General features: G+C 44.5%; 3 long non-coding RNA genes across 3 annotated transcripts; 2 read left to right on the top strand and 1 right to left on the bottom strand.

The window, feature by feature from the left end:
- The first annotated feature begins 2,091 nt into the window (after positions 1-2,091).
- LOC4336266 (uncharacterized) lies at positions 2,092-4,953 on the top strand. The gene is made up of 5 exons (XR_010740833.1): positions 2,092-2,241; positions 3,330-3,407; positions 3,483-3,594; positions 3,669-3,783; positions 4,477-4,953. It is a non-coding gene; the product is annotated as an uncharacterized lncRNA (long non-coding RNA).
- Positions 4,954-5,107: 154 nt separating this feature from the next.
- LOC112938765 (uncharacterized) lies at positions 5,108-6,487 on the top strand. Its single transcript, XR_003242055.2, has 2 exons — positions 5,108-5,910; positions 6,032-6,487. It is a non-coding gene; the product is annotated as an uncharacterized lncRNA (long non-coding RNA).
- Positions 6,488-6,949: 462 nt separating this feature from the next.
- LOC112938766 (uncharacterized) lies at positions 6,950-7,526 on the bottom strand. The gene is made up of 2 exons (XR_003242056.2): positions 7,436-7,526; positions 6,950-7,339 (listed from the first exon to the last, which is right to left on the bottom strand). It is a non-coding gene; the product is annotated as an uncharacterized lncRNA (long non-coding RNA).
- Positions 7,527-10,960: the final 3,434 nt, after the last annotated feature.

Raw genomic sequence — 10,960 nt, 5'->3', positions numbered from 1 at the left:
GAAAACTTCTGGGCTCCTATTACACTGGGAAACGGGAGCCTAGCTTTGACCAGAGTGGGAGGACCGACTCCGGCTGGGATAAGAGGATGAGAACCTCTCACCATCATTATTTGATGGGACATGTCAGGCTGCACGCCGCCTGACACACGAGCAGCGCACAGGCGCACTACCCAGTCCCATCGGTCATTCAACCGGTCACAGACCGGTTGAGTACACCGCACGGGCGTGGCGCGACCGCTTGGGTCGCCATAAATGCGGGTAGGTGGGCACCTGTAGGCGGACACTTAACCCACCGTACGTGGTGACCTAGAGAGGGGATCGGGGGAGCCCGACCCCTAGTCACAGGAGGGGGCGGTCGCCGCCTGACTTCGGGCCCGTTCCCCCCTCGGGGGAGGGCCACGTGGCATTGGGGGGCATCCTCCTCCGTCCAATCTCTGGGAGGGAGTGGCCGCCGCCCCACCTCGGGCCCGACCCCCCTCGGGGGAGGGCCACATGGCATTGGGGGGCAGCCTCCTCCGACTAGTCTTTAGGAAGGAGTGGCCGACACCCCACCTCGGGCCTCACTCCCCTCAGGGGAGGGCCACGTGGCATTGGGGGCAGTCTCCTCCGACTAGTCTTTGGGAGGGAGTGGCCGCCGCCCCACCTCGGGCCCGACCCCCCTCCGGGGAGGGCCACGTGGCATTGGGGGCAGCCTCCTCTGTCTAGTCTTTGGGAAAGAGTGGCCCTCACCCCACCTCAGGCCTCACTCCCCTCGGGGGAGGGCCACGTGGCATTGGGGGCAGCCTCCTCCCTCTAAACATGATACCCCCGGGCCCATATCACCGACAACATTACTTTCTTATTTTAGTAAACTAGCACAATGCCCGTGCGTTGCACCGGCTGATGGTGGGGTGACTGAAATTTGGTCTTAATGATTTATCAAAGCATGATCATAAGCATCGGCGATGTGTACGGTGACCAAAAGTCGTGTTATTCTTGACAATTCATTTGCTTTATATTTACGGGGTGTGGATGATGCTTTTGACGTGTGGGCCCGATGGTTGCAGCATAGGATGAACAAATGGTGAAACCACATATAGAATTTTGTTTGACGAATGAAAATATTGATATACTTTTAAGTAGATAAGCCTAACATAATGAGTTAACTATTTTTTAGGACGGAGGGAGTACATGTGTTCTACTATGTATGTATGTGAAAATGCAGTGAAGTTCCGGTTGATTTTGGGGAGTTTTTATTGCTAAAAAAGAGCCTGTGTGTTGCAAAGAAAAAAAAACTAATGTTATGATAATGATTATAGTTATTTTATAAGGTTAGAGATGTGATTGATCCATATATGGTGGAGGTTAGCGATGAAGAAAACCATAACAACAAGAACGGAGCCGACAACAATGTGTTCCCGGTAGAGAAAAAACGACAACGACAAGCTCTGATGGTGAACACGACTGGATGAGTGGGTCAAACATGTTCCCATATAAGAGGATTCCATTTTCCTTGAACGCGTAGGAAGAACGAAAGATGGAGAAAAAACAACTTCCTCTTAGTGGTACAACATAAGTAAAAATCTATTTCTTAATGTCGTAAGACAATATTTTTATTTATGATGTCAAGAATTAAAAAATAATATCACTCGTATGTGCGTGTAAATTAGTTCGGTGGATTAGCACAATGTAAAAAAACTTGACAGCAATTAATAACTGTGTTGTAGTCGTATTTTTTTTAAAAAATAATCCGAATACCTAGATTACCCAGGAGAGAAAATATCGGTTTGCCTGTTCAGAGACCAGCCTTATCTCTCTTTCGTTTTCTCTCCCCTCGTTATCTCCTAGTAGTATCTCCTATGTCTTCCAGGCTCTCTCTCTCGTTTACTCTCCCCCACTCTCTCCTCTCTCCCAGTCTCTCTTTCTCTCTCCCTCCTCAACCGGATGCCGTTCTCTCTCCACCTCTCGTCGTCTCTCTGCCCCTGCTCGCGCGGATCCGCTGCCGGCGATGACGGGATGGGCCGAGCCTTCAAGCCATCGTTTCTGCTCGCGTGATCCGCCGTCGACGGCAACGGGAGGGGCGGATCCGGCGACTCTTCCCCTCCCGCACGGATACCGTCCACTCTTCGGCCCCCTCTCACGTGGATCCACCGTCGGCGGCGACGGTAGGGGCAGATCCGGCGACCTCTTCCCCTCCCGCACGTGTCCCGTCTTCTCTCCGCCCGCCTCTCGCGCGGATCCGTCGCCAGCGACGACGAGAGGGTTAGATCCGGCGACCTCTTCCCCTCCCGCAACTGCTGGTACACAATATGCTTGATTACTGCTTTAGCTAGTAGTATGTGTGTATGTATAGTTTCAATTATTAAACATGTCCGGAAGTTGATATACGCTTACTGGAGTACGCTATATTATTCACAGGAGTTATTTTTTTTCTTCCTCATTTTCTTGGAAGAATATGGATGCATGTCAGTATGAGAACTGTCAATTGTTCTCTGTGTGATATTGTTGGCCAGACTGGGCTATATATGTACTTTTAGTAACTTTTTGGCTTTTAGAGCTTTGTGGCAAGTAGTACTAATTACATATTGTGATGGTATGTAGATCATGATGATGCTAATTGTGCATAAGCTTCATCTACGCACCTATAAATGACAAAATCTAAGCCAAATATATAGCATGCTTCACCAGTAGTCATCATGGAGAACCATATGTGCTTTTGGATTTTCTTTTAAATCGACGTGATCGTCATCAATCGACCTGTAAAAGTAAAAATGAACTGTAGTCTCTTGTTGGGAGCTGTTGGACATGCATAGACATAGTGATCAGCATATATAAATATCCTATTTATAGGATTATATGCTATGCTTAAGAGGGTTCTCTAATGGTTGGTCAGATTTAATTGTAAAGCTAGAGTACAACCATTCAAATGGATCATATCCGATCAAGGTGTTTAAAAGTGTGCACACAAATTATGTCGGCCTAGGAAAAACAGGGCCAGGTCCCTAGCTATATTATTTAACATTTCCTATCATTAATCAGACCATCAACCCACTTGTTTGGTGAAAAGTTTGATGACTAAATTCAGTACATGCTTTTAAATCATTAGGTGTAGTAACCTAGTACTTAAGTCTAGTTTAAGGTAGTATTAGGTGTATTATTGCTGAATTCTCACTGTAAACACCAATTCATCTAATCACTCCTAATGCATTACAGTGATCTTTTAGGCATTTGCTCACCTTTTGCATTCCATGTGACAGTGCAAATATGTAGACCATTCTGTACTTTTCAGCACCAAATTGTGCTTGTTGTGAACCTTTGTTGCTCTTGCATGTTTTGATTCTGGGAGCAAGGCCTTGGAGCTGCATGGATCGAGGGATGAGAGCAACGTCTCCTCTTCTTCCCCTTCTTCCTCCTCACCTGACCATCAGGTCAGTGAATGAAATCTTGTTCTTTATTTGTTTCGTGTTCCTTTAGAATTCTCTTATGCTGTGCTTGCTATCCAGGAAATCAATCCTGTGGTTTTTTGAACTGTTGTACTGGAGATTGATGTCAACGTGATAATCACTGACTACTACATGCCTGGCATGACAGTATGATCTACTGAAGAGGGTGAAGGTAAGTTTTGTTTGCATTGAATTTATTCTTATCCTGTGAGCATTCATAAATCTTGGGTCCTTTGTTGCTGTAAGTGGAGTAAAATTTGCTCCTTTTGCTCCTCATTTTGGGGGTACAAGTGTCATCTTCATTGAAGGACATACCAGTTGTGATCATTTCTTCTGAGAATGTGCCTGCAATGATCAACAGGTGAGCTGAAAGTTCCATCTGAGTTGTCTCCTTGTTTTATCTTATCTTGGAAATTATTGTTGTTGGTCCATGAGGCGTGCTCTTACAAATCTACCAAGGCCCCTGCTTTTATGATGATTGGTTTTATTTTAAGTTCATGCGATTGGTATGCATTGCTGAGGAAGAAAACGAAAAATATGTTTTTCCTACCGTTTTTGGTGCCTTCATGGATCTGATTTTAACAGCAATTAACATGGTACATACTCCATATGTGAGACATAGGGTTGGGGAACAGAAGGATTGCAGATCTGATTTCATCTTTGATTTGTAGTACTGAATATTTTCTGAAACTCTGTGGTCACATATGAATGCAACAGAAATTGATCTTGATTAAGTAGTAGTTCATGTTATATATACTGATTCAATGAGTATGGCATAACATATTTGAATCTCATAAATCTAATGAAATTGAAACTGCATTTAGGGTTGAGTTCAATGATAACCTGGGGTTGGGGAACATAAGGATTGCAGATCTGATTTCATCTTTGATTTGTAGTATTGAATATTTTCTGAAACTCTGTGGTCACATATGATGATATGAATGCAACAGAAACTGATCTTGATTAAGTAGTATTTCTTGTTATACTGTTTGGAAGAGTATCACATTAACATATTTGAATCTCATAAATCTAATGAAATTGAAACTGCATTTAGGGTTGACTTCAATGATAACCTGGAGATAATGATTGGAGGTGATTTGATGCCCTACAGGAAGAGACTTGCGATCTGTATTTTCTTGTGTGCTTCTATTATTTCTATCCCTTCTAATAATAATATTGTATGTCTTGCTGGCTTGCGAGAGAAATATGTAAAATCATGTTAGTGGGAGTGCTAAAAATAGTGGAAAAAAAGGCGGGACAATCAGACTGCTGGACGGATAGAAAAGGAAAAGAAAAGCGACCGAACTCCTGAACGGAAAGAAAAGGGAAAGAAAAGCTCCTACCGGACTAATGGACTGCGATCTTTTTATTGCCTGATAGAAAGGTGGCTTGATGTCTTAGAGGAAGAGCCTTGTCTGCTTCTATCATTTATATTGCTTGTAATGTAATGTCATGTAATATTAATAGCATGACTCAACATAAAATCGGGATAAAATTGGAGTAGGAATCGGTGCAGGGGCTCTTTTTAGTAGATGCGTTCTTTTTTAATTTGGGCTTGTGGGCTTAATCTGGTAAATTTGAGTAGGAATCGGTATGGGATTTTTTTTTCGTGTGTAATACGCGCAAACTGGAGCGGTGGGAAAACGGAAAACACGGTGTGAAAAGGGTTACGGATGGAAAAAAGGGGTTACGGACGAAAAAAAAAGGTGCGGGGTGAAAGATGTGACGACTGGAAAAATACAAATATTTATATTAGTTATAGATTTATGCACCTAAAGTTTATATACCTCAAGTTTACACATCAAAAGTTTAGAGACCAAAAGTTTATATATCTGATTTAAATTTAAATTTGATTTCAAATATTTTTTATATATAATATTTCTATACATCTAAATTTTATACATCTAAATTTTATACACCTAAAGTTTATAGAACTAAAGTTTGTAAGTCAAAAGTTTATATACCCGATTTAGATTTGAATTTGAATTATATCTGATTTAAATTTGAATTTAAATTATATCCGATTCAAATTTGAATTTAAATTATATCCGATTCAAATTTGAATTTGAATTATATTTTCTATATACATCTAAAGTTTATAGATCCAAAGTTTATAGAACTAAAGTTTATATACCCGATTCAAATTTGAATTTGAATTCAAATATTTTATAGATCCAAAGTTTATAAGTTAAAAGTTTACATACCCGATTCAAATTTGAATTTGAATTCAAATTTAAATTTGAATTTGAAAATTCAAATTGAATTCAAATTCAAATTTGAATTCAAATTTTTTATATATAGTGTTTCTATACATAAATTTTTCTAACTATTTGTTTTTTTTAAAAATTTTTTTGGTTTACTGCACTAGGAAGAGAAGAAGGAGAGGAGGAAGGGAAGAAGTGGGAGGACTGGGGTCGCGTATTGGGGAGGCGGGGGGATGCGATCGCTGGGCGATGGATCGCCCATTAGCCGCCACTCAAACAGTGAGGTATGTAAGAACTAAGATCGGCTTTGATGCCACATGCTCATATCTAACCAGAAGCATAAATGTGGGCTTGATGCAATCGTTGTTTTGGACATTGGGCCGTTTGGGGTGTCACACTTTTAAGGGCATCCCTGCCAAGTTCATCCAAGGATACTAGGCTTCTCAATATGGGCCTTCGCCTTGGGCCCAAGACCCATATCGTGGACGTAATCCTAGTATGGACTTGAGAGTTCAGCTTCCAGTTTCAGAGGTAGCCCGAGTGCCCGACAGTCTTCAGAGTTCAGACTTCAATCCATGGCCGTTCATGAGTTCTTCCAACTCGGTGCGTGGTTCACGGCCAACTCTCAACACTGGGTCGAGTGTTGAATGTCGCAACCTAATCCACATGCACGTAGTCACGTACGTCTTCTCTCCGTCTTTCTTGTCAATTGGACGTGGAAGTCATTGTTTCTGACCGAACAATCTTTTTTATTGTTGAATAGTAATACAATAAGAAGGGCCAACATAAATCCTCACATGCCATGCCAGCTAGCTGACACAAGAGTCATTCGTATATGGAACTATGGCATACTATTCAATACTCCCTCTGTCCCAAAAAAAAAGACAAACCGCAGATTTCCGTGCCAACGTTTGACTGTCCGTCTTATTTAAAAAAAATTATGAAAAAATTAAAAAGATAAGTCATGCATAAAGTATCCGACACGGTCAAACGTTGGACATGGTCAAACGTCAAACTTTTATATTTGTGGAGTAATATATCGCATGAATTAAAATCACAGAGATAAAATAATTCTAGAGATAAATCTATTTTTACTTATTATGTACTACAAATCTTTCTCTGAGACGATCAATCTTTATCTTTATCTTTACCTATAATAAAAGTTTAAGATGTTTTTGTCACAAATTTCCGTACGTCATCCCTGGTTGTATTCGTATCCGTATTAGTTCATCGCATACGCTGGCCAATGCACAGAAGAATCAGAGATCGATTCAAAATCCTAATCGCGTACGGCGGGCAAATCACAAAATCAAAGATAGATTAAAAGCCCAATCAAGCAATCATCACTTTCAAATATAAGAACTACACCAACCGATAATCCCAGAAAAAGAAAAGGAATAAAATTCGCACAAATCCATTACGCATCGAGCCGATGCATCGAGCAATTTTACTTTCACTTCAAGAACACAACATGAACACAAAAGATGAACACAGGAACACACATGAACACAAGATTTTTGCTTCCGCTCCCGTTCGCCGCCGCCGGGCCGTCGCCTTCCCTCCGCCACCGCCCGCCTCCCCTCCTGCCGGGTCGCCGCTCCCGGCTAGATCTGGCGGAGGGGAGGCGCCGCCGCCGCCCCCGCCTCCCCTTCTGCGGAGGGCGCCACCGCTGGGACGTCGCCTTTCCTCCCGCCGCCGCCACCGCCTCCACCGCTGGGCCGCCACTGACGCGCGAGAAAGGCGAGGGGAGGGTGAGAGAGAGCCGAGGGGAGAAGAAGAGAAGAAAGAGAGGAGACGACGAGCCCCTACCTGCGCTACCGCTAGGTTGCGCTCGTCTGCGCGGTGGAGATGGAGAGAGAGCCGAGGAGAGAAGGGGAGGGGAGGAGCAGTGGAGCTGAAATTTTTACATTTTGGTCCTTTTAAAAAACTTATTTTATAAATAGACCCCTGAGAAAACTTAAACCGGAAATGGTCCTTTTTGGGACGCCAAAGTGGCTGGCGCCGTACCCCAACATGGCGGCGCCAGCCACACTGGCGCCGTGCCCGTGCCACCGTGGCAATAGGGCTGTCGTGGAGGTGCTGGCTAGGCCGAAGGGGGTGCCAGCCAAAGTGGCGCCGCCCCTCATACCACGGCGCCAGCATGGCTGGCGCGCCCCTCCTCTGCGGGCCCCACCAACTTTCTCCCCTTCCCCCAAAATTTTCGCCAAGTCTGTTCTGCCTCCAGGCAACGGCTGGCGCCCCCCCGACCGCGGCGCCAGGGTGGCTGGCGCCCCCCTCCTCCCCCCATCGAAGCCCTTCTGCCTCCGGGCCTCGGCTGGCGCCGCCCTCATGGACCACGGCGCCAGGGTAGCTAGCGCCCCCCAGCCCGAAACCCTTCTGCCTCGCGGCACTGGCTGGCGCCGCCCTTCCCAACCGCGGTGCCAGGTGGTTGGCGCCGCCCTCTGCCTCCCTGCAAATTGAAGATCCATATTGCACAAATGTACCAATTCACAGTTCGCAATTCAAATCACAATTCACAGATTCGTACAGACTAAAACAGGTTCCAATTGCACAAATCACAATGCCAAAAGTCCATCACATAGTCCTCACATAGTCCATCACATATTACACACATCAAACAATGCCAAAAGTCCATCACATATCCCACACATCAAACAATGCAAAAAGTCCATCCTATATTCCACACATGAAACAATGTCAAAAGTCCATCACATGGTCCTCACATAGTCCATCACATTTTATATCACATAGTGCACCACATATGTCATACTACCAACCAATAGATTAACTTCATACAAATTACTTCTTCCGTTGGCGCCGAATTGCTTGCGAGCCCGGAGTGTACCTACATTTGAAAATCCAATGTTTTAAACATTTTAAAAACAAAATAAGGGAAATCAAATAACATTTGAGAATTTGGGTCTCCTCTTCGTTCTTGAATCGTTTTGATCTCCTCTTCCCTCTTGTTTTAATCTTCAAATTTGGGTCAGCAACAAATTCTTCACCATCGTACGATGGCCACTGTGTGGGGTCGAGGTATGGCTCAAAGCGACTTGCCCATGTGTTCACAACGGCTCTTGAAGAGAACTGATACGGCATTCGGTTGGGAGATTCCTCATCAATTGCATGAATCAGATAAACGTGTATAAGATGTGAGCAAGGCATATGGTAGAGCAATGGCCTTTGGCAAGAACATGAGTTCCCCTCACCTTCAACTTTGAAGGCTCTTGCGCCGAATCTAACACCACCATGCGTTATACCACCCCTCTCTGTGACCTCGTATGTCTTTTTCTGCTTATCGAAACACCTTGCAGTGTGTTTGTTCGCCTTACTTTTTTGCACCTTCATCTTACTGTCAACCTTGGTGGACCAACGCTGCCCTAACTGGACTCGCTTCAAAGCTTCATCATGTCTGTTCACAAAGTAGTCATTGCACTTCATGAACGTAAATGATACGATGGCCGTCACTGGAAGCTTACGAACACCAACTAGCACGCTATTGAACTGTTCGGCCATGTTGGTTGTCATGTAACCCCACCGGCGGCCATTTCTATCGTATGCACGAGACCACTTATCTTTATCCAACAACTCATCTTCAAGCCATTTACGAGAACCTTCGGGAATATGCTGCCTTAGTGCCTCAACATCCCTCTCAAATATCCACTTCTCGTCAATCTGACATATCCTTAGGAGCTCTTTTGTCTGATGCTTGTCCGCACCGGCCTTGTGGAAATTAGCACTGAAGTGCCTCATGCACCACCGGTGGTGAACCGATGGCAATCCTGGAACAGGAGTCATCATGGCATTCATTATACCAGCATGTCGATCTGAGATAATACAAACCTCCCTATGCGGCCCAACCACAACCCGTCGGACAAGATCGATAAACCAGCACCAGTCTCGTGAATTCTCTTTCTCCACCAAGGCAAAAGCTAAAGGTACAAGTTGGTCCTCCGCATCAGCTGATAATGCAGTCATCAAGGCACCACCGTATTTCCCAGTTAGGAAAGTTGCATCTATAGCTAGTACTGGCCTACAATGCTTAAAAGCCTCAATGGAAGGACCAAAGCACCAGAATGCACGCATAAAAATTTTCTTGGTCACTCCATCAACGTTGACAACCCTATCAGGATGAGTATCGATGTGGTAGACCATACTGGGATTCCTCTGCTTAATGGCTTGCAGCAAAGTGGGCAAACGGACATACGCTTCACCCCATTCACCGTAAATGAGCTTCATAGCCTCCTCTCGTGCCCTCCAAGCCTTGCCATACTTCACCCTATACTGGAAAACCTCAAATATATACAAAGCTAACGCAGAAGCAGAGAGTGTAGGTTGCAGTTTTATGGCATTGCATAACCTATTTGCTATGAACTTTGATGTCAGTTGCCGGTGGCTCCCTGAACCTTCGGCAGTAGCACAACTATGTTCCTTACCTACCCGTGATATCCTCCACGTGCCACTAGACCTCTTAGTTGCATGGACCTTCCATTTGCACCGTGGGTTTTCACATTTAACAGTGTACCTCCTATTTGCGGCAGAATTGACAACACGGTATGGACGATGGTGCACGATGGCGTACTCCTGGAGCCATAGCTTCAATGCGACCATGGATGGGAACTCTAAACCCTTTCTGAGACCATCCACCTGGAATGGTTCTGGCAACTGATCTAGGTTGATGCCGCCATCTAGTAGTGCACCATGGGCATGTGTTAGGTCCCTAAACTCAGGAATGTCCGGCTTCCTCCCAAACACCTTCTCAAATGCACGACATTCCTCTAATGCTAACTTGTCATTATTAGTAAGTGGAGGGAATGGACGGTCATCATCAGAGTCTTCAGCAAATTCAACATCATATTGCTCAACACTTGCCTCCTCGTCAACATCATCTCTATTGACTTCTACTGAGACAGAATCGTGACCACCACTCAATTCGACATCAAAGTAATCATCTGGATTCAGATATTGGCCTGCTACTTCTGTCGGGTATTTAGGGTTGACTCCGTACGACGACCAATGAACACTCGCCGACAAATGTTCACTTAGATCAAGCCCCTCTTGTACTAACTCCCTTTTCATCACCCTCGCTGCATCCACATCATCAGTACCGCAATGTCTCTTTGATGGTCCTGCCTCCCATAAATCATTTCCAAGCAAAGGTCTCTTCTTCTCTCTTTCCCCCTCCAAGTCTTCTCGTACCAACTCACTCTTACTTGCACCCCCTCCACGACGAGAATAATATGTCACAAAATTCTTCTCAACGTAATGATAAGAAGGAGATTTGTTTAGATCCAAATTTTCTACGGTACGAACTAACTTTGATGCAAACACCTC

The sequence above is a fragment of the Oryza sativa genome, chromosome 4 (genome assembly GCF_034140825.1).
Source record: "Oryza sativa Japonica Group chromosome 4, ASM3414082v1".
NCBI classification, from domain to species: Eukaryota; Viridiplantae; Streptophyta; class Magnoliopsida; order Poales; family Poaceae; genus Oryza; species Oryza sativa.
Note: the sequence above shows the minus strand (reverse complement) of the source record. Positions and strands in the feature narration are given on the sequence as shown.